The sequence below is a fragment of the Odocoileus virginianus genome, chromosome 20 (genome assembly GCF_023699985.2).
Source record: "Odocoileus virginianus isolate 20LAN1187 ecotype Illinois chromosome 20, Ovbor_1.2, whole genome shotgun sequence".
NCBI lineage: Eukaryota > Metazoa > Chordata > Mammalia > Artiodactyla > Cervidae > Odocoileus > Odocoileus virginianus.
This window is the reverse complement of record NC_069693.1, coordinates 44,793,095-44,814,569: the sequence shown is the minus strand read 5'-3', so window position 1 is coordinate 44,814,569 and position 21,475 is coordinate 44,793,095. Positions and strand designations below refer to the sequence as shown.

The window sequence follows — 21,475 nt, the reverse complement described above, 5'->3', positions numbered from 1 at the left end:
TAGTCAAAGGTATGGTTTTTCCAGTGGTCACATATCGATGTGAGAGTTGGACCATAAAGAAGGCTGAGCACCAAAGAATTGATGCTTTTAAACTGTGGTGTTGGAGAAGACTCTTGAGAGTTCCTTGGACTGCAAGGAAATCAAACCAGTCAATCTTAAAGGAAATCAAGTCTGAATATTCATTGGAAGGACTGATACTGAAGCCAAAGCTCCAATACTTTGGCTACCTGATGCAAAAAGTTGACTCACTAGAAAAGACCCTGGTGCTGGGAAAGATTGAAGGCAGGAGGAGAAGGGGACGTCAGAGGATGAGGTGGTTGGATGGCATCACTGACTCAATGGACATGAGTTTGAGTAAACTCCAGGAGATGGTGAAGAACAGGGAAGCCTGGCATAATGCAGTCCATGGGGTCGCAAAGAGTCGGGCACAACTGAGTGACTGAACAAACAAACAAAGGTATTAAATATACAGTGTGGGGAATACAGTCAATAATAATGTATATGGCTGCATGGTGCCAGATGGTAATAGACTTATTGTGGTGATCATTTTGTAATGTACACAAGTGCTGAATCACTATGTTGTATACCAGGAACTAACATTGTGTTGTAGGCCAATTACATGTCAAAAATAAACTCAAAGACTAAGAGACCATATTTGTGTTTACCAGAGTCTTATAGAGAGGGGTGGGGGAATTGGATGAAGTACACAAAAAGTACACATTTCCAATTATAAGATAAATAAGTACTAGGGATGTAATGTGCATACATGTGCTTGCTTAGTTGCCTCAGTCGTGTTGAGTCGTTGACCTTACGGCCTGTAGCCCACCAGGCTCCTCTGTCCATGGGATTTTCCAAGCAAAAATACTGGAGTGGGTTGCCACACCATGCCATCCTCCAGGAGATCTTCCCTATCCAGGGATCAAATCTGCATCTCTTTTGTCTCTTGCACTGGCAAGCTGGTTCTTAACCACTAGTGCCACCTGTAATGTACAACATGGTAAATATAATTAACACTGCCGTATGTTATATGTGAAAGTTAAGAGAGTAAATGCTAAAAATTCTCATCAGAAGAAAAAATTTTTTCTTTCTTTTATTTAGTATCTATATGAAATGATGGATATTCACCAAACTTATTCTGGTAGTCATTTCATGATGTATGTGAGTCAAATACTTGTGCTGCACATGTTAAACTTATGCTATATATCAATTACATTTCAATAAAAATGGAAGAAACAAACAAGAATAAATCCTAATAAACTCTGCATTAACCTGAGAGGCTCTTTGCTTAGGGCAAGATTTAACAGTTATCTTAAAGAAGACTATTTAATCCTGAAGACAGCCAGCCAGATCGCATGGAATTACTGGGAAGCCTTAAGAAAAAACAAATGGAACAAAAATTATAATAAAGTATAATTCAGTGGTTTTTAGTGTATTCACAGTGCTGTGAATCTAATTTTAGAACATTTTTTTTGCTCCACCTCCCATAAAAAAACTCTATACCCATTAAAGTTATTCCACATTCTCCCTCTATCCATTTCCCAGTCCTGAGCTGTAAATCTATTTTCTGTCTATACATTTGCATATGTAGATAGGAATCCTACAGTATGTGATCGTTCATGACTACTTCTTTCACATGGTGTATTTTCAAGTCATTCACATTGTAGCATATATCATTACTTCCTCTCCGTTTATTGTCAAATAATATTTCATTATATGGATATATAACATTTTTGTTGTTGTTCAGTTGCACGGTCATGTCCGACTCATTGCAGCCCCATGGACTGCAGCACGCCAGGCCAGCCTGACCTTCACCATCTCCTGGAGTTTGCTCAAACTCATGTCCACTGAGGCCATACCAACATCTCATCCTCTGTCGTCTCCTTCTCCTCCTACCTTCAATCTTTCCCAGCTTCAGGGTCTTTTCCAGTGAATCAGCTCTTCTCATGGATGACCAAGTATTGGAGCTTCAGCATCAGTCCTTCCAATGAATCTTCAGGGTTGCTTTCCTTTAGGATTGGCTGGTTTGATCTCCTTGCAGTCCAAGGGACTCTTAAGAGTCCTCTCCAGCACCACAGTTTGAAAGCATCAATTCTTCAGTGCTCAGCCTTCTTTATAGTCCAACTCTCACATCCATACATGACTACTGGAAAAACCATAACTTTGACTATAAGGACCTTTGTCAGCAAAGTAATGTCTTTGCTTTTTAATACACTGTTCATTTAGTCATAGCTTTTCTACCAAGGAGCAAGCATCTTTTAATTTCGTGGCTGCAGTCACCGTCCACAGTGATTTTGGAGCCCAAGAAAATAAAAGTCTCTCACTGTTTTCATTGTTTCCCCACCTATTTGCCATAAAGTCACAGGACCAGATGCTATGATCTTAGTTTTCTGAATGTTAAGTTTTAAGCCAGCTTTTCACTCTCTCCTTTCACCTTTATCCAGAGGCTTTTTAGTTCCTCTTTGCTTTCTGCCATAAAGGTGGTTTCATCTGCATATCTGAGGTTATTGGTATTTCTCCTGGCTTTCTTGATTCCAGCTTGAGCTTCATCCAGCCTGCCATTTCACATGAAGCCTCTTGATGAAAGGGAAAGAGGAGAGTGAAAAAGTTGACTTAAAGCTCAACATTTAGAAAACTAAGATCATGGCATCTGGTCCCATCACTTCACGGGAAATAGATGGGGAAACAGTGGAAATAGTGGCAGACTTTACTTTTGGGGGCTCCAAAATCACTGTAGATGGTGATTGCAGCCATGAAATTAAAAGACGCTTTCTCCTTGGAAGGAAAGTTATGACCAACCTAGACAGCATATTAAAAAGCAGAGACGTTACTTTGCCAACAATGGTCCGTCTGGTCAAGGCTATGGTTTTCCCAGTGGTCATGTATGGATGTGAGAGTTGGACTGTGAAGAAAGATGAGTGCCGAAGATTTGATCCTTTTAAACTGTGGTGTTGGAGAAGACTCTTGAGAGTCCCTTGGACTGCAAGGAGATCCAACCAGTCCATCCTAAAGGAGATCAGTCCTGGGTGTTCATTGGAAGGACTGATGCTGAAGCTGAAACTCCAGTACTTTGGCCACCTCATGCAAACAGTTGACCCATTGGAAAAGTCCCTGATGCTGTGAGGGATTGGGGGCAGGAGGAGAAGGGGATGACAGAGGATGAGATGGCTGGATGGCATCACCGACTCGAAGGACATGAGTTTGAGTAAGCTCCGGGAGTTGGTGGTGGACAGGGAGGCCTGGCGTGCTGCGATTCATGGGGTTGCAAAGAGTCAGACATGACTGAGCAACTGAACTGAACTGAACTGAACTGTGCATTTAAGTTAAAGAATCAGGCTGAAAAAAAAAAAGAAAGAAAGAAAAAAAAGAATCAGGCTGACAATATACAGCTTTGATGTACTCCTTTCCCAGTTTTGAACACTTCGTTGTTCCGTGTCCATTTCTAACTGTTGCTTCTTGACCTGCATACAGATTTCTCAGGAGGCAGATAAGGTGATCTGGTATTCCCATCTCTTTAAGAATTTTCCAGTTTGTTGTGATCCACACAGTCAAAGACTTTAGCGTAGTCAATGAAGCAGAGTAGATTTTTTTCTGAAATTCTCTTGCTTTTTCTATGATCCAGTGTATGTTGGTAATTTGATCTCTGGTTCCTCTGCCTTTCCCAAATCCAGCCTATATATATATATATAGAAGTTATCAGTTCATGAACTGTTGAAGTCTAGCTTGAACAATTTTGAGCATTACCTTGCTAGCATGTGAAATGAGTGGAATTGTGCAGTAGTTTGAACATTCTCTGGCATTGCCCTTCTTTGGGATTGAAATGAAAACTGATGTTTTCCAGTCCTGTGGCCACTGCTTAGATTTCCAAATTTGCTGGCATATTGAGTACAGCACTTTCACAGAATCATCTTTTAAGGTTTGAAATAGCTCAGCTGGAATCCCATCATCTTTATGCTTTGTTTGTAGTGATGTTTCCTAAGGCCCACTTGACTACACACTCCAGGATGTCTGGCTCTAGGTGACTGATCACGCCATTGTGACCAGTTATCCGAGTCATTAAGACCTTTTTTGTATAGTTTTCTGTGTATTCTTGCCACTTCTTCTTAATATCTTCTGCTTCTGTTAGGTCCATACCATTTCTGTCCATTATTGTGCCCATATTTGCATGAAATTTCCCTTGGTATCTCTAATTTTCCTGAAGAGGTCTCTAGTCACTCCCATTCTATTGTTTTCCTCTGTTTCTCTGCATTGTTCACTTAGGGAGGCTTTCTTATTGCTCCTTGCTATTCTTTGAAAATCTGCATTTAGATGGGTGTATCTTTCCCTTTTTCATTTGCCTTTCACTTCTCTTCTTTTCTCAGCTATTCGAAAGGCCTCTTCAGACAACCATTTTACCTTTTTAATTTCTTTTTCTTGGAGGTGGTTTTGATCACCAGCTCCTGTACAATATTAGGAACCTCTGTTCATATTTCTTCTGGCACTCTATCAGATCTAATCCCTTGAATCTGTCACTTTCACTTTATAATTGTAATGGATTTGATTTAGGTCATACCTGAATGGCCTAGTGGTTTTCCCTACTTTCTTCAATTTAAGTCTGAATTTGGAAATAAGGAGTTCCTTATCTGAGCCACAGTCAGCTTCAGGTCTTGTTTTTGCTGACTACATAGAGCTTCTCCGGCTCTATCATCTTTGGCTGCAGTGATCATAATCAATCTGATTTCAGTATTGGCCATCTGGTTATGTCCATGTGTTGAGTCATCTCTTATCGTTGGGAGAGAGTCTTTGCTGTAATTCGCGTGTTCTCTTGGTAAAACTGTTAGCCTTTGCCCTGCTTCATTTTGTACTCCAAGGCCAAACTTGCCTGTTACTCCAGGAATCTCTTAACTTCCTACTTTTGCATTCCAGTCCCCATTGATGAAAAGGACTTCTTTTTTGGTGTTAGTTCTAGAAGGTGTAGGTCTTCATAGAACCATTCAATTTCGGCTTCTTCAGTGTTAGTGGTTGGGGCATAGACTTGGATTACTGTGATATTGAATGGCTTGCTTGGGGAAAAACCAAGATCATTCTGTCGTTTTTGAGACTGTACACAAGTACTGCATTATATACTCTTTTGTTGACTATGAGAGCTATTCCATTTCCTCTAAGGGATTCTTGCCCACAATAGTAGTCATCTGAATGGTCATCTGAATTAAGTTCACCCACTCCCATCCATTTTATTTCACTGATTCCTAGAATGTTGACGTTCACTCTTGCCATCTCCTATTTGACCAACTTCCAATGTACCTTGATTCATGAACCTAACATTCCAGGTTCTTATGCAATATTGCTCTTTACAATATTGAACTTTACTTTCACCACCATACACAACTGGATGTTGCTTCCACTTTGGCTCAACCTCTTCATTCTTTCTAGAGCTATTTGTCTGTTCTTGTCCAATAGCATATTGGGTACCTACCAACCTGGGGAGTTCATCTTTCAGTGTTAGTGTCATACCTTTTTGCCTTTTCATACTTCAGCAAGAATGCTGAAGTGGTTTTCCATTCCCTTCTCCAGTGAGCCACGTTTTGTCAGAACTCTTCACAATGACCTGTCCATCTTGGGTGGCCCTATATGATGGCATGGCTCATAGCTTCATTGAGTTAGACAAGGTTGTGATCCATGTGGTCAGTTTGGTTAGTTTTCTGTGATTGTAGTTTTCATTCTGTCTGCCCTCTAATGGATGAGGGTAAGAGGCTGTAGATAAGCTTCCTGAGAGACTGGCTCTTGGGAAAACTGGGTCTTGCTCTGGTGGGCAAGGCCATGTTCAGTAAGTCTTTAATCCAATTTTCTGCTGATGGGTGGGGCTGTTTCCTCCCTGTAGTTTGGTCTGAGGCCAAACTATGGTAGGGCTAATGGAGAGCTCCTCCAACAAGACTTGTGCCAGCATGCTTCCCAGGACTGCAGCAGTCAGTGTCCCTCACCCCGCAGGAGGCCACTGTAGACACATGCATCTGCCCGAGACTCCTGAACACACCCAGGCAAGTCTGGCTCAGTCTTTTGTGGAGTCACTTCTCCTTTCTCCTGGGTCCTGTTGTGCACAAGGTTTTGTTTGTGCCCTCCAAGAGTCTCTGTTTCCCCAGTCTTGTGGAAGTTCTGTTATCAAATCCACTGGCCTTCAGAGTCATATTTCCTGAGGATTCTGATTCCCTTTTGGATCCCCAGATTGGGAAATCTGTTGTGGGGCCTAGAGCTTTATAACAGTGCAAGGACTTCTTTGGTGTAATTGTTCTCCAGTTTGTGGGTCGCCTGCTTGGTGGCACCGTAGTTGAGCCAATAGCGACCTGAGCCCTGGTGGCTCAGATGGTAAAGCATCTACCCGTGATGCGGGAGACCCGGGTTCGATCTCTGGGTCAGGAAGATCCCCTGGAGAAGGAAATGGCAACCCACTCCAGTACTCTTGCCTAGAAAATTCCAAGGATGGAGGAGCCTGGTGGGCTACAGTCCATGGGGTCTCAAAGAATCAGACATGACTGAGCAACTTAACTCACTCACTCACTCAAGGAGGACTTCTGCCACATGCCATGCCTCCCAGGACTGCTGCTGCCAGAGCATCTTCTTGTCTTCATTCCTAAACTCATTTGACCCCTCACTGAAAAGAGTGAGCATTCCTACTTTTAAAATACCACTTTCTATTGGTAATAATACCACATTTGTTATCAAATAGACATGAGGACTGTTTTCACTTTTTAGCTATTATGAATAAGGCTGCTAATAACAGCATATTCAATGCTCAGTCATGTCTGACTCTTTGCGATCCCATCGAATGTAGCCCACCAGGCTCCTCTGTCCATGGAATTTTCCAGGCAAGAATACTGGAGCGGGTTGCCATTTCCTTCTCCAGGGGATCTTCCCAACCCAGGGACTGAACCCAGGCCTCCCACATTGCAGGCAGAAGCTTTACCATCTGAGCACCAGAGAAGCCCCAAAGCAGCATGTACAAGCATAATTCACATACAAGTTTTGGTGTAGACATAGGTTTTCAGCTGTTAAGTATATACCTTATGAACTGCTGGAACACATAGGCTCACTCTTTAACTATTTGAGGAACTGGCAGACTGTTTACAAAGTGGTTGCACCATTTTGTATTTCTATCAGCAGTGTACAAGAGTTTCAGTTTTCCAATTTCTACACCGATACCTGTTATTTTCTGTCCTTTTTTATTATTGTCATCAGTGTATGAAATACTATCTCATGATTTTGATTTGTATTTCTCCAATGCTGAGTATCTTTTCATGTACTTATTGTCCATCTGAAAATCTCACATTGCAGGTGGATTCTTTACCAGCTAAGCCATGAGGGAAGCCTGACCTACCTCCTGAGAAATCTGTATGCAGGTCAAGAAGCAACAGTTAGAACTGGACATGGAACAACAAACTGGTTCCAAATTGGGAAAGGAGTACATCAAGGTTATATGTTGTCACTCTGCTTACTTAACTTAAATGCAGAGTACATCATGCGAAATGCTGGTCTGGATGAAGCACAAGCTGGAATCAAGATTGCTGGGAGAAACATCAATAACCTCAGCTATGCAGATGACACCACCCTTATGGCAGAAAGTGAAGAAAAACTAAAGAGCCTCTTGATGAAAGTGAAAAGGGAGAATGAAAAAGTTGGCTTAAAATTCAACATTCAGAAAATTAAGATCATGGAATCTGGTCCCATCACTTCATGGCAAATAGATAGGGAAACAGTGGAAACAGTGACAGACTTTATTTGGGGGGGGGGGGGGCTCCAAAATAACTGCAGATGGTGACTGCAGCCATGTGATTAAGATGTTTGCTCCTTGGAAGAAAAGCTATGACCAACCTAGGCAGTATATTAAAAAGCAGAGACATTACTTTGCCAACAAAGTTCTGTCTAGTCAAAGCTATGGTTTTTCCAGTAGTCACATATGGATGTGAGAGTTGGACTATTAACAAAGCTGAGCACCGAAGAATTGGTGCTTTTGAACGGTGGTGTTGGAGAAGACTCTTGAGAGTCCGCTGGACTGCAAGGAGATCCAACCTGTCAATCCTAAAGGAAATCAGTCCTGAATATTTACTGGAAGGACTGGTGCCGAAGCTGAAACTCCAGTACTTTGGCCACCTGATAGGAAGAACTGACTCGTTGGAAAAGACCCTGATGCTTGGAAAGATTGAAGGTGGGAGGAGAAGGGAAGGACAGAGGATGAGGCTGGTTGGATGGCGTCACCGACTCAGTGCACGAGTTTGAATAAGCTCCAGGAGTTGGTGATGGACAGGGAAGCCTGGCGTATTGCAGTCTATGGGGTCACAAAGTCGGACACGAGTAAGCGACTGAACTGAACTGAACTGAGTGTCTTCTCTCCGTTTGTGCTAAATTTCTTCAGTCATGTCTGACTCTGTGTGACTCTACTGACTGAAGCCCACTAGCCTCCTCTGTTCATGGGATTCTCCAGGCAAGAATACTGCAATGGGTTGCCATGTCCTTCTCCATAGGATCTTCCCAACCCAGGAACCAAACCCTCATCTCATTATGTCTCCTGCACTGGCAGGTGGGTTCTTTACCACTAGTGCCACCATATCTTCTCTAGACAAATTCTATTCAAATCTTATGCCAGTTTTTAAAACTGGGTTATTTTTTTATTACTGAGATTCAAGAGTTCTTTATATATTCTGAATACAAGTCCTTCATTAGATATGTGATTTGCATATAGCTCTTCCAATTCTGTGAATTGTATTTTCACTTTCTTCATAACATTTGCAGCAAAAGAAAAAAGTTTTAAATTTATATATAGTCTAATTTATTTTTGTTTTGTCACTTGTGCTTTTGGTGTCATAGTTAAGAAACCAAAAAAAAAAAGAGAAGAAACCATGGCCTAACCTAATGTCACAAAGACTTACTGCTGTTTTCCTTGAAGAGTTTTATGATATGTGTTGAGTCCCGCCCCAAGCCACAGGTACAAGGCATTGTACCAGGGCCTCCACAGAAGTGGAGCCCAGAATGAAGGTCACCTCCAAATCTGACTGAGCCGCTATGTAACCATTGCCAAAAGCCCCCATGATCATCATCAGCAGGCTTCCTGATTCCAAACTAGACAAAGATGCACACCCCTATAGTCACCCTATAGCGTCCTAACCGATTACCTAATGCCAACCTTCCAGCCAGAATTTTGTCCTGAGACTGTAAAAACTGGCTACTAACCCACAGAAACTGTCGACTCTCCGTGGTCTGTCAGGAGGTCACAGCACCTTTGTTATCTCTGCTTCCCACTCTTAATAAACTCACTCCCTTCTGAAATGTTCTGTCTGGAAATTCTTTTCCAACCTACGCTTGGAACGCCTCAACATTTGGTGGCCCGTACATGGAATTTCAGGAGGCTCTCCCCCAGTCTCGCCCTTCTTTCTCTTCTTTTTCCTCAAACTCTCCACGAACAGGCAAGTGTCCGTGGAAGCAATTGAGGAACTCTGGCCAGGGCTACTCTCTGGCATGTCTCAAAGTCTCCACTGCCCACTTTGGGCCAGTAGCTGCCACCCAAGTGGGCAAGGGCTCTCTCTTCCTCTTTCTCCTCCTCCTCCTTTAGGCTGAGGGCCAGGCCAATTAAAATTGTGCAGACACAGCTCAGGCACTTACAAGCCCTTAGGGCATCTACAGCTTGAAGACTGCCGTGACAGGATAAGGGGGTCACAGACCACACCTAGACCATCAGAAGTGTCCGCCCCCAGCAAGACAATTTCCATGCACCAAGTCAGACACATACTGGTTCAAGGAAAACACTGAGCCCATTCTCCAGGCCGCCACCTTCCTGGCAGGACTGCAAGGCAGATTCTTCAGCCTGTCTTCTCTGTCTTTCTTATCCTCCCATGGTCCAGATTAATTTACAAGAGCCTAGGAGCTGCCTCCGAATCATCCCAAAGGGTGCCTTTCACATTTCAGAGAATCGCTAAACAGTGAATCATGGTTGGTTCCAGGAAATTCTTTTCTGTCATTTCCTGCCTTAGCTACCAGGTGCATTTTCACACAGTTTGTGCCTAGGCGTGTGCCTAGCCACATCACATGCTCAGGGGTTACCTGTCACTGTTGGATGTGCTTGTTGGGATGGCTGGCCCTTTGTGCCATGAGCCACACAGTGCCTTGTCGCACACAGAGCGTTCATTGGGACAGTTGGGATGCCTTCTGTGGGCAGCGAATTCTCGGTACCCCCATTCTAAGAACAGGCTCAGGTACATCTCGAGCCTCCCTCAGACTCACCTCTAGGCTGTATTCTCAGGACCTGGAAAAAATTTGATCCTGAACATCTTAAAAAGAAAACGTTCACATTCTTTCTCAACAAAACTTGGAGCCAGTATGAATTGGGGGACCAAGAAAAATGGCTTCTTAATGATACACTAAATTACAACACAATCCTCCAACTTGATCTCTTTTATCACTCCTTATTCTCAAACCTTCATGGCACTCAGAATCTGGACTTAAGGGACTCATACTGCTTATGTCTTTCTGTTGCTGCCCCATCCCCTCATCCCCCTCTGTCTCTCCTTCCATCAGATCTCCTAGCCCAGGACTCTCTCCTACAATCAAAAGTCTGGGGGGGGGGGGGGGGTGGAACTCTCCTAACATTCTAAAGAATCCCCTTCTCTAATCTCTTGGTGGCAGTGGGGTGGGGGCAGGAACCAAGCTTCCACTATTCCTGCTAGTTCCCTTACTCCTTCAGATTATTCTGATCAGACTAAGACTTCACCTCCCCAGAGGAAGAACACCTGCTGGGACAACATCTTATCAGTCTGCCCCTGTCATCTGAGCCAATCTGAACACTATTCGGTCTATATTTTAACTAAGAAACTATAACTGCAAAAAGGAAAGAAGACGTTTTTTAACACTGGATGTTATATATTCTTTAGATTCCATAGAAAACTGGTTAAAATGAAATGTTTTTGAACAAAACTGTTTCTTTTAGGATGTGCACTAGAAAAACCTGGCTTATTAAAATACTTTTTTTGGAGCGCTGATCCTGCCTCAGAAAACAGCAACATGCCTAGGAAAAAGCGTGAAGTTAACTCTTATCATGTCCTTAAGATACGTATCCCACTCTGCCTGAGACTTCAGCTTTGGGCATATCAGTAGAACTTCAAGCCAAGAAAAAAAAATGGTCGAAGAGACATTTTAAACATCAAACAAAATTGTGAGATCTCTTTCTGGATATATATGTATGTCTCAGTGTGTGTCTTTGTCTTTGGATAATATTGCTGAGGTTCATTTGTAAATTAGCTCTAATTTAATTGGTCTAAAGTAAGCACTTACAAACAAACAATTCAAAATATAAGAAAAATTAAATGAATTTCGGGTTCATGTGAACTGGGAAATACTCAATATTAAATTTAATACCTGATATTAATGTTTGTTTATTGATCTAATCAATTTAGATATGTCTTAAGGTTCATCAACATTAACATAATTTCATTATGCCTAGGTTTAAATAAACTAAACTCTGAATATATCTATTGCAGATTTGTCAACAAAAAAATAACTTGCTATAAAGAAACTTTTAAGAAAAGAAAATGAGATAACAGCTTTGGGTAATTTATGCTTGCCAATCTACAGAATGGCAATATAAAGTACAGTTCATGGTTGCTTAAGGAAAATAGGATGCATGTTTTCAGTAAGAAAGTAATAAGGAATGGAATTACATTTTGTCAAAGGAAAGAGAAGTAAGTCTAAACTTACAGGTGGCTGTTCTTTGAATAGGCAAATAAAGTGATGAACACAGAAAGTGAAAAAAGAAAAGGTTTGTGGAAAATGGACCCAGAGAAGAGAGTTTTGTGCATGGTACAAGTTTCTAAGACATTAAACTACCTTTGAAATCTTTTATTGTTACTTTAGCTAAGTGAATAACTGTCATTTCACAGTGAATATAAGCTAGTACCCAACTGGAATTGGTTTTCTCTCCCTGTTAAAAGAACAAAGTTTTCTTGGAAGGCAGCTTTTGATAACAGACTATGTACATTTCTTCACCTTGAAGTGATTTATATTTGTTTTTAAAACTTACTGTTACAACTTTTGTTGTGATAAAATAAATAAGTATTATTTCACAATGATCTGTGAGGACTGTGGCACACATAGGCAAAGCTCATTCTGCTTATACAAAAATTAGCCCTTCTACTCATAAATCAGAGAATTTAAAATGGATAAACAATGCTGTAAATCAAACAATCAGGGCTACAGGAAATCCAAGATGGCTGCTTGGATTTTGGCTCCCTGACAAACTTCACTTTTATTTGATGGGATAAAGCCTTTCCTGGGTGCACAGTTGATGCTCTCACAATGGAGGAAAAAATGGTTAAAAGTGTGTCTTCCACTTGGGTATACGTTCTACAATCTCCAGTGATCAAGGCACCCACTTCATCAGACAAATCATATAAGCCTTAACAAAAGCTTCACACACTTCTTAAAACTATCACTGTTACTATCATCCTTAATCATCAGGCAAGGACAACAGAACAAAAATTAATTACATGGGATTAAATAAACTGCTAAATAAGATTACAATGTTCATGACCTTTTTTCTGACATATTACTGGCTTCTAACCTTAAGGAAAAGAGCTTCTTCCTCCTCAAGCTACTTATGGTTCAAAACAGTTTGGTAATTTATACCTGTGGGTTAAATAAACATTTATCTTTCCTCTCTGCCTTGTCCCTCCAGAAACTGAAGACACTTGGGTTCTGAACAGCCTTATCAGGTAAATAAAGACTGTCTCCTGATATAGGAATCTCAAAGTATACTGGGGACCTCTAGAAGAAAACATTCCACTTAGATAAAATCTGATGCCAGGTTTATGATATCTATAGTCAATGGACCAAACTTATTTTAAAAAATATTAGTCTTGGCTATGTTTAATAAAAATGGGAATAATTTTAGAAAAAAAAAGTTTCACTAAATGTTAAATTCTGTGTGCTGTACTAGTTCATTTCAGCTGTGTCTGACTCTTTGCAACCCTGTAGACTGTAGCCTGCCAGACTCCTCTGTCCATGAGATTCTCCAGGCAAGAGTACAGAGTGGGTTGCCATGCCCTCCTCCCGGGGATCTTCCCGACCCCAGGGATCGAACCCGCATCTCTTACATCTCCTGCATTGGCAGGTAGGTTCCTTACCACTTAGTGTCACCTGGAAAGCCCAAATATTAAATTCTAGTTTTGTTAATAAGGTCTGTGTTTACTAAGACTCACTTCCCAGCTAGTCCTTTGCTGTTATACTGTTATAAGATTTAACTGAGCTAATAAAGGGCACTCTAAGTTTGTTTCTGAAACCTAACTTGATAATCAATCTTTAGGTAAAGATCAGATGTGCCATGATCAGCAACCAGATTAACACTGGCTATAGTCATTTAATAGATTAAGTCAGATAACCTAGGTATATTCTGGGCTACACCTAATAAAAGTTCTTAAATTCTTACTTGTGAAGTTACTATTACTGCTAGCTATATCACTTTCTATAGTGCCTATTTTATAAAATTGTTGTCTCTTATATTACCAAATGTGTGACTCTCTTATATTACCAAATGTGTGACTGAGTCTCTAATAAAATTATGATATACAGTTCCATATGAGATCAATGATCATAATTATGTAACTCTAAATATGCGAAGAGACAACAAGATGGAATATTTTCCTGGACTATAAGAGACTACTAGTAAGGAAGCTATGGTCCAGAACCTTTACTACTTTCATGAAGAAGTCCAGTAACAGCATATTAAGTGATCTCTCAGAAAAATCTTCACTAGATTTGGGAATGAGCATTCCTAGCATCATGGGACAAAATGATCATAAAATGTCCCCAAACCAATGGTCAAATTTACTGCCATGAAGGAGCCCTGCCAACTGGGAACTGGCACTTGCTGTCTGCCTCTACAAAGATTATATCAGGAGCCACTGCAGCCACCTTCAACATCCTCTGAAAGGAGTTCAGGGTAGAAATCAGAAATGAGGCTCTCTGTGCTCTGGGAAAAACTGACAGAATAAGTCTTCAGATTGTTAGATATTTTCAAAGATTTTCATAAGCCCCAATTCTTTCATCGTCTCTTACCTAGAGAAACACTAACATCACAAACCAGTGTCTGTCTGGTCCTGGGTCTCCAGGCTAGCCCCTCTTCCAGGCCCCTTGGTAGCTTTTCTGCTTCTATTAATCTTTGGGCCATGTATATCTAACCTTCTTGTCAAGTTTGTTTTTCTAGAGTACAGTAACTAAATCTCCAGATGATGTTTCAACAAGGATAGCAGCCAGTTAGCACACAGACTACACTGGAACAAGCCATGTTATCATTCCGTGGACTCTCATCTCCCTCCTCAAATGCACCCTGACGGAGAGCAGGCTTTGGAACCCAGGACCCCATGATGCTCCTGTCCAGCAGGAAGAAACTAGAGCAGTGTCCACCCCTTACCCCAATGACCTGGGTCCCCATGATCTGAGATGAGGATAGGCAGGTAGTTAGACATGAGCAGGGTGTTAAGGGGCCAAAGACTTGGCCCATTAGTAAGACGGGGGGATGTTGAGTCTTGCCCCAAGGCCACAGGTACAAGACCTTGTACCAAGGCCACAGAAATAGAGCCTAGAATCAAGGTCACTCCGAAGCTAAGCCCCTTTGTTCAGTTCAGTTCAGTCACTCAGTTGTGTCCGACTCTTTGCAACCCCATGAATGGCAGCATGCCAGGCCTCCCTGTCCATCACCAGCTCCCGGAGTTTACTCAAACTCAGGCCCATCGAGTCGGTGACACCATCCAGCCATCTCATCTTCTGTCGTCCCCTTCTCCTCCTGCCCCCAATCCCTTACAGCAGCAGGGTCTTTTCCAATGAGACAACTCTTCACATGAGGTGGCCAGAGTACTGGAGTTTCAGCTTCAGCATCATTGTAACCATCGCCAAAAGCCTCTATGATCATCACCAGCAGGCTTCCTGATTCCAAACTAGGCAAAGATGCCCACTGCAGTAGTCACCCTACAGCACCCTAAGCAATCCTCTAGGGCCAACCTTCCAGCAGGAATTTTGTCTTGAGGTTATAAAAATTGGCCACTGACCCACGAAAACTGTCGACTCTCCCTGGTCAGTCAGGAGGTCAGCCCACTGTACTCACAGTGCCTTCATATTTCTGCTCCTTGCTCTTAATAAACTCAATCCCTTCTGAAATTCTCTGTGTCTGGAAATTCTTTTTCAACCTGCACTCAGACTGCCTCAACAGTTTGATTAGCTCTTGCATTTAGGCTTATGATCAAATTTGAATTGGTTTTTGTGTATGCTGTGACAAAGAGGCCCAACTGCATTCTTTCAGATGTAGATATCCAGCAGAGTGTACTAATACTATTTGCTGAAAAAATTTTCTTTCCCATTTAGTTTCCATGGGACCCTTACTGAAAGTCAACTGACAATTTTCCTGGTTATTTTTTGCATATTAGTTTTTCCATATGAACTTTAAAAAAACCAGTCTAACTCAGTAAAATAACTTCTTAGAATTTTTATTAAGGTTGCATTGATTTTATAAATTGGAAAGGATTGACATCTTCATGTTTTGCTATTTGTTTAAATTTGCTTTAATATCTTTCAGGGGTGTTTTAAATTTCCTTGTATAGGTTTTGCACCTTATTAAATTTATTCATAAGTATTTAATATTCTAGTTAGCTGTTGTAAATGGGCTTTTCTCTAACATTATGTTCTGTTTACTACAGGCAAACCTCAGAAATATTGCAGGTTTGGTTCCAGACCATGGCAATAATGAATACTGCAATTAGCAAGTGAAACAAATTTTCTGGTTTCCGAGTGCATGTTTATAAAATTATGTTTATATTATACTACAGTTTATTAAGTGTGTAATAGCCTTATGTATAAAAATGTATATACCTTAATTTGAAGCTACTTTATTGCTAAAAAAAACTAACCATCATCTGAGCCTTCAGTCATTCTCTTTGCTGTGGAGTCTTGCCTTGATTTTGATGGCTGCTAACTGATCAAGGCAGTGTTTGCCGAAAGGCTGGGGTGGCTGTGGCAATTTCTTAAAACAAGACAAAAAGGAAGTTTGCCACATCAATTAGCTCATACTTTTGTTGCAGGAAGAGGGACCCCTTCCAGGTCCCAAGAGTGGGCTCCTGTCTAACACTTGGAAACAAACTGTCTGAGGAGACACACACGTTGATAAAGCAAGAGACTTTGTTGGGAAGGAGTGCCAGGGCAGAGACCAGCAGGGTAAGGCAACCCAGGAGAACTGCTCGGCCGTGTGGCTCGAAGTCTCAGGTTTTATGGTGATGGGGTTAGTTTCCAGGTTGTTTCTGGCCAATCATTCTGACACTCAGGGTCCTTCCTGGTGGTGTGCACGTATCGTTCAACCAAAGTGGATTCCAGGGAGAATAACTCAGGGAGGCCGGTAGAACATATGGACTAGCGTCTCCTCCCTCATTTTGACCTTTCCCAAATTCTTCTTATTGATGGTAGCTTGTTAGTTCCATATTCCTTACCAAAACCTCCTACTGTAATGTAACTCATGCAAGTGGCTACTATCTTGCCTAGCCAGGGTGGGTGATTTCAGTCAGTGGTTCCCCTAACACTTTCATAAATGATTTCTCTGTAGCATGCAATGCTGTATGACAGCATTTTACTCATAGTAGATCTTCTTTCAGAACTGGATTCCATCCTTTCAAGCCCTGCTTCTGCATTATTAACTAACTTTATATAATATTCTAAATTATTTGTTGTCATTTCAATGATCTTCACAGCATTTTTACCAAGAATAAAGTCTATCTCAAGAAATCACTTTCTCTGAAACTCCTTGAGTGTTATAAAGTTTTTATCATGAGATTGCAGCAATTCAGTCACATCTTCAAACTACACTTCTAACTTTGTGAAAATTACCAAAATGTGATACAGAGACACAAAGTAAGCAAATGCTATTGGAAAAAAGACATGTAAAGACTAGTCTGATGCAGTGTTGCTGCAAACCTTCAATTTGTAAAAAATGCAGTTATCTGTGAACTCTATAAAATGAAGCAAATGTGGTATGCCTGCCTTATGAAAGCCGATTTTTGTTAATTTTAAATCCTGCTCCTTCACTGAATTTTCAGTTTGAGTTAGTTTTATTCCTGATTCTCTGGGGGTCCAGGTATACTATGATCTACAAATAGTTACTGTTTTACTTCTCTGTTACTCATTCTTATCCCTCTTACTGATTTCTCTCATTTAACTGTCTTGGCTAACTTGCCTCTAATATAATATTGAACAGTAATGGAGATAGTGGGAATGCTTGCCTTGCTCCCAATATTAATGGATATGCCTACAGTGTTTCCTTAGGTTCCCTGGTGGCTCAGAAGGTAAAGCATCTGCCTGCAATGTGGGTTCGATCCCTGGGTCAGGAAGATTCCCTGGAGAAGGAACTGGCAACCCACTTCAGTACTCTTGCCTGGAAAATTCCACGGACAGAGGAGCCTGGTAGGCTACAGTCCATGGGGTCGCAAAGAGTCAGACATGCTTCACTTTCACTCTCACTTTCATAATGTTTCCCCATTTAAGTAAGACACTAACACTAAAATACATACTTTATTAAGGGCTTCCCTTGTGGCTCTGCTGGTAAAGAATCCACCTACAACGCAGGAGACCCCCGTTTGATTCCTGGGTCAGGAAGCTCCCCTGGAGAAGGGATAGGCTGCCCACTCCAGTATTCTTGGGCTTCCCTGGTGGTTCAGACAGTAAAGAATCTGCCTGCAATGTAGAGACCTGAGTTCAATCCCTGGGTTGGGAAGATCCCCTGGAGAAGGGAACAGTTACCTGGTTACCCAGAATACTCCAATATTCTGGCCTGGAAAATTCCAGGACAGTCCATGGGGTTGCAAAGAGTTGGATATGACTGAGCAACTTTCACACACACAACATATATACTTTGTTAAATTATTCTTCAATTCCTATTTTCTTGAGTGTTTCTATCATGAATGGGTACTGAATATTGCCAAAGACTTTATCAGTGTTGATATGATATTAATAGATTTCCTTATATTACACTGATGGGGCCAAGTTTGCCACTCTGACTTGTGGATTATTTTGAGCTCAAAACAATCAAAGCACAAATGACTCAGGAAGAACCTTTGAACTTCCCTCTTAACTGCCTAGAGGAATTTAAGATAGGAGCCCCGTCCTAGGAAGAAGCTATCACCATAGATAACTACAGAAAAGTATACGGTGTAGTAGAGGGAGGAACGTAGCAAAGCCCATTTGATCAAAGTCCTCTTTGTGTCCCATTAGCTTTGGACGGCCCAGCAAATATTTGTCAACCATATATTATCTCTTTTTATATTCCTGTGAATTACTTTATTTTCCCTTGAAGCGTCAGACCCCTACCGCCTTCTCCTTAGTCCAGAATATATATTTACAGACCTCACCTCGCTTGCTTTCTGTGAAATTCTCTATACTTATATGGATTGCCATGCTCATGTGATAAACTTGACTTTCTCCTGTTAATCTGCTTTATGTCATTTTAATTGCTAAGCAAAAAGAACGAAGAAGAAAAGGAGGGGAAATTTTCTTAACCCATAGTACCAACTTTGTACTCCTGGAATAAATCCAGCCTTAGAATGTTTACCTTTCTTTTTCCCCCTGCCTAAAATTTGACTTCCCTGGTTTTCATGTTTCAGTTCAGTCACTCAGTCCTGTCCGACTCTTTGCGACCCCATAAATAGCAGCACGCCAGGCCTCCCCGTCCATCACCAACTCCCGGAGTGTACTCAAACTCATGCCCATCGAGTCGGGGATGCCATCCAGCCATCTCATCTTCTGTCATCCCCTTCTCCTCCTGCCCCCAATCCCTCACAGCATCAGGGTCTTTTCCAATGAGTCAACTCTTCACATGAGGTGGCCAAAGTACTGGAGTTTCAGCTTCAGCATCAGTCCTTCCAATGAACACCCAGGACTGATCTCCTTTAGGATGGACTGGTTGGATCTCCTCACAGTCCAAGGGACTCTCAAGAGTCTTCTCCAACACCACAGTTCAAAAGCATCAATTTTTCGGTGCTCAGCTTTCTTCACAGTCCAACTCTCACATCCATACATGACCACTGGGAAAACCATAGCCTTGACCAGACGGACCTTTGTTGACAAAGTAATGTCTCTGCTTTTTAATGTGCTATCTAGGATGGTCATAACTTTCCTTCCAAGGAGTAAGTGTCTTTTAATTTCATGGCTTCAGTCACCATCTGCAGTGATTTTGGAGCCCAAAAATATAAAGTCTGACACTATTTCCACTGTCTCCCCATCTATTTCCCATGAGGTGATGGGACCAGATGCCATGATCTTAGTTTTCTGAATGTTAAGCTTTAAGCCAACTTTTCCACTCTCCTCTTTCACTTTCATTAAGAGGCTTTTTAGTTCCTCTTCACTTTCTGCCATAAGGGTGGTGTCATCTGCATATCTGAGGTTATTGATATTTCTCCTGGCAATCTTGATTCCAGCTTGTGCTTCATCCAGCCCAGCGTTTCTCATGATGTACCCTGCATATAAGTTAAATAAGCAGGGTGACAATATACAGCCTTGATGTACTCCTTTTCCTATTTGGAACCAGTCTGTTCCATGTCCAGTTCTAACTGTTGCTTCCTGACCTGCATACAGGTTTCTCAAGAGGCAGGTCAGGTGGTCTGGTATTCCCATCTCTTTCAGAATTTTCCACAGTTTATTGTGATCCACACAGTCGAAGGCTTTGGCATAGTCAATAAAGCAGAAATAGATGTTTTTCTGGAACTCTGTTGCTTTTTCAATCATCCGGTTGATGTTGGCAATTTGATCTCTGGTTCCTCTGCCTTTTCTAAAACCAGTTTGAACATCTGGAAGTTCTCGGTTCACGTATTGTGAAGCCTGGCTTGGAGAATTTTGAGCATTACTTTACTAGCGTGTGAGATGAGTGCAATTGTGCGGTAGTTTGAGCATTCTTTGGGATTGCCTTTCTTAGGGATTGGAATGAAAATGGACCTTTTCCAGTCCTGTGGCCACTGATGAGTTTTCCAAATTTGCTGGCATATTGAGTGCAGCACTTTCACAGCATCATCTTTCAGGATTTGAAATAGCTCAACTGGAATTCCATCACATCCACTAGCTTTGTTTGTAGTGATGCTTTCTAAGGCCCACTTGACTTCACATTCCAGGATGTCTGGCTCTAGGTGAGTGATCACACCATTGTGATTATCTGGGCCATGAAGATCTTTTTGTACAGTTCTTCTGTGTATTCTTGCCACCTCTTCTTAATATCTTCTGCTTTTGTTAGGTCCATACCATTCCTGTCCTTTATTGAGCCCATTTTTGCATGAAATGTTCCCTTGGTATGTCTAATTTTCTTGAAGAGATCTCTAGTCTTTCCCATTCTGTTGTTTTCCTCTATTTCTTTGCATTGATCACTGAGGAAGACTTTCATATCTCTCCTTGCTATTCTTCGGAACTCTGCATTCAAATGGGAATATCTTTCCTTTTCTCCTTTGCTTAAAGCTTCTCTTCATTTCACAGCTATTTGTAAGGCCTCCTCAGACAGCCATTTTGCCTTTTTGCATTTTTTTCCCATGGGGATAGTCTTGATCCCTGTCTCCTGTACAATGTCACTAACCTCCATCCATAGTTCATCAGGCTCTCTATCAGATCTAGTCCCTTAACTCTATTTCTCACTTCCACTGTTTAATCATAAGGGATTTGATTTAGGTCATACCTGAATGGTCTAGGGGTTATCCCTACCTTCTTCAGTTTAAGTCTGAATTTGGCAATAAGGAGTTCATGATCTGAGCCACAGTCAGCTCCTGGTCTTGTTTTTGCTGTATAGAGCTGTTTTGACTGTATAGAGCTTCTCCATCTTTGGCTGCAAAGAATATAATCAATCTGATTTCGGTGTTGACCATCTGGTGATGTCCATGTGTAGTCTTCTCTTGTGTTGTTGGAAGAGGGCATTTGCTATGACCAGTGTGTTCTCTTGGCAAAACTCTATTAGCCTTTGTCCTGCTGCATTCTGTACTCCAAGGCCAAATTTGCCTTTGAGTTACTCCAGGTGTTTCTTGACTTCCTACTTTTGCATCCCAGTCCCCCATAATGGAAAGGACAATTTTTGGGGGTGTTAGTTCTAAAAGGTCTTATAGGTCCTCATAGAACCGTTCAACTTCAGTTTCTTCAGCATTACTGGTTGGGGCATAGGCTTGGATTACTGTGATATTGAATGGTTTGCCTTGGAAACGAACAGAGATCATTCTGTTGTTTTTGAGATTGCATCCAAGTACTGCGTTTCGGACTCTTGTTGACTATGATGGCTACTCCATTTCTTCTAAGAAATGTTCTTCTAAACATTTTCATGTTTAGCCCCTTCATCTATTCAGATATTAGCTAAAATATTACTTCTTTAAGATATGCATTCCCTGACCACTCAAGCAAAAGTTATCTTCCAGTCATCCTCTAAAACAGTACCCTATTTTAATTTCCTACCTAGACTTATTAC

General features: G+C 41.5%; 1 long non-coding RNA gene across 3 annotated transcripts in view; it reads left to right on the top strand.

Annotated features, from left to right (window-relative positions):
• LOC139029929 (uncharacterized) overlaps positions 1-13,478 on the top strand; it is a 30,089-nt gene extending 16,611 nt beyond the window's left edge. The window contains exons 2-4 of one of the 3 annotated variants that reach the window (XR_011482251.1): positions 7,306-11,173; positions 12,692-12,728; positions 12,991-13,478. This is a non-coding gene — a long non-coding RNA (uncharacterized lncRNA). Of the gene's footprint in view, positions 1-7,305 lie in introns of all 3 variants that reach the window. The other 2 variants (XR_011482250.1, XR_011482249.1) reach the window with 2 other exon arrangements.
• Positions 13,479-21,475: the final 7,997 nt, after the last annotated feature.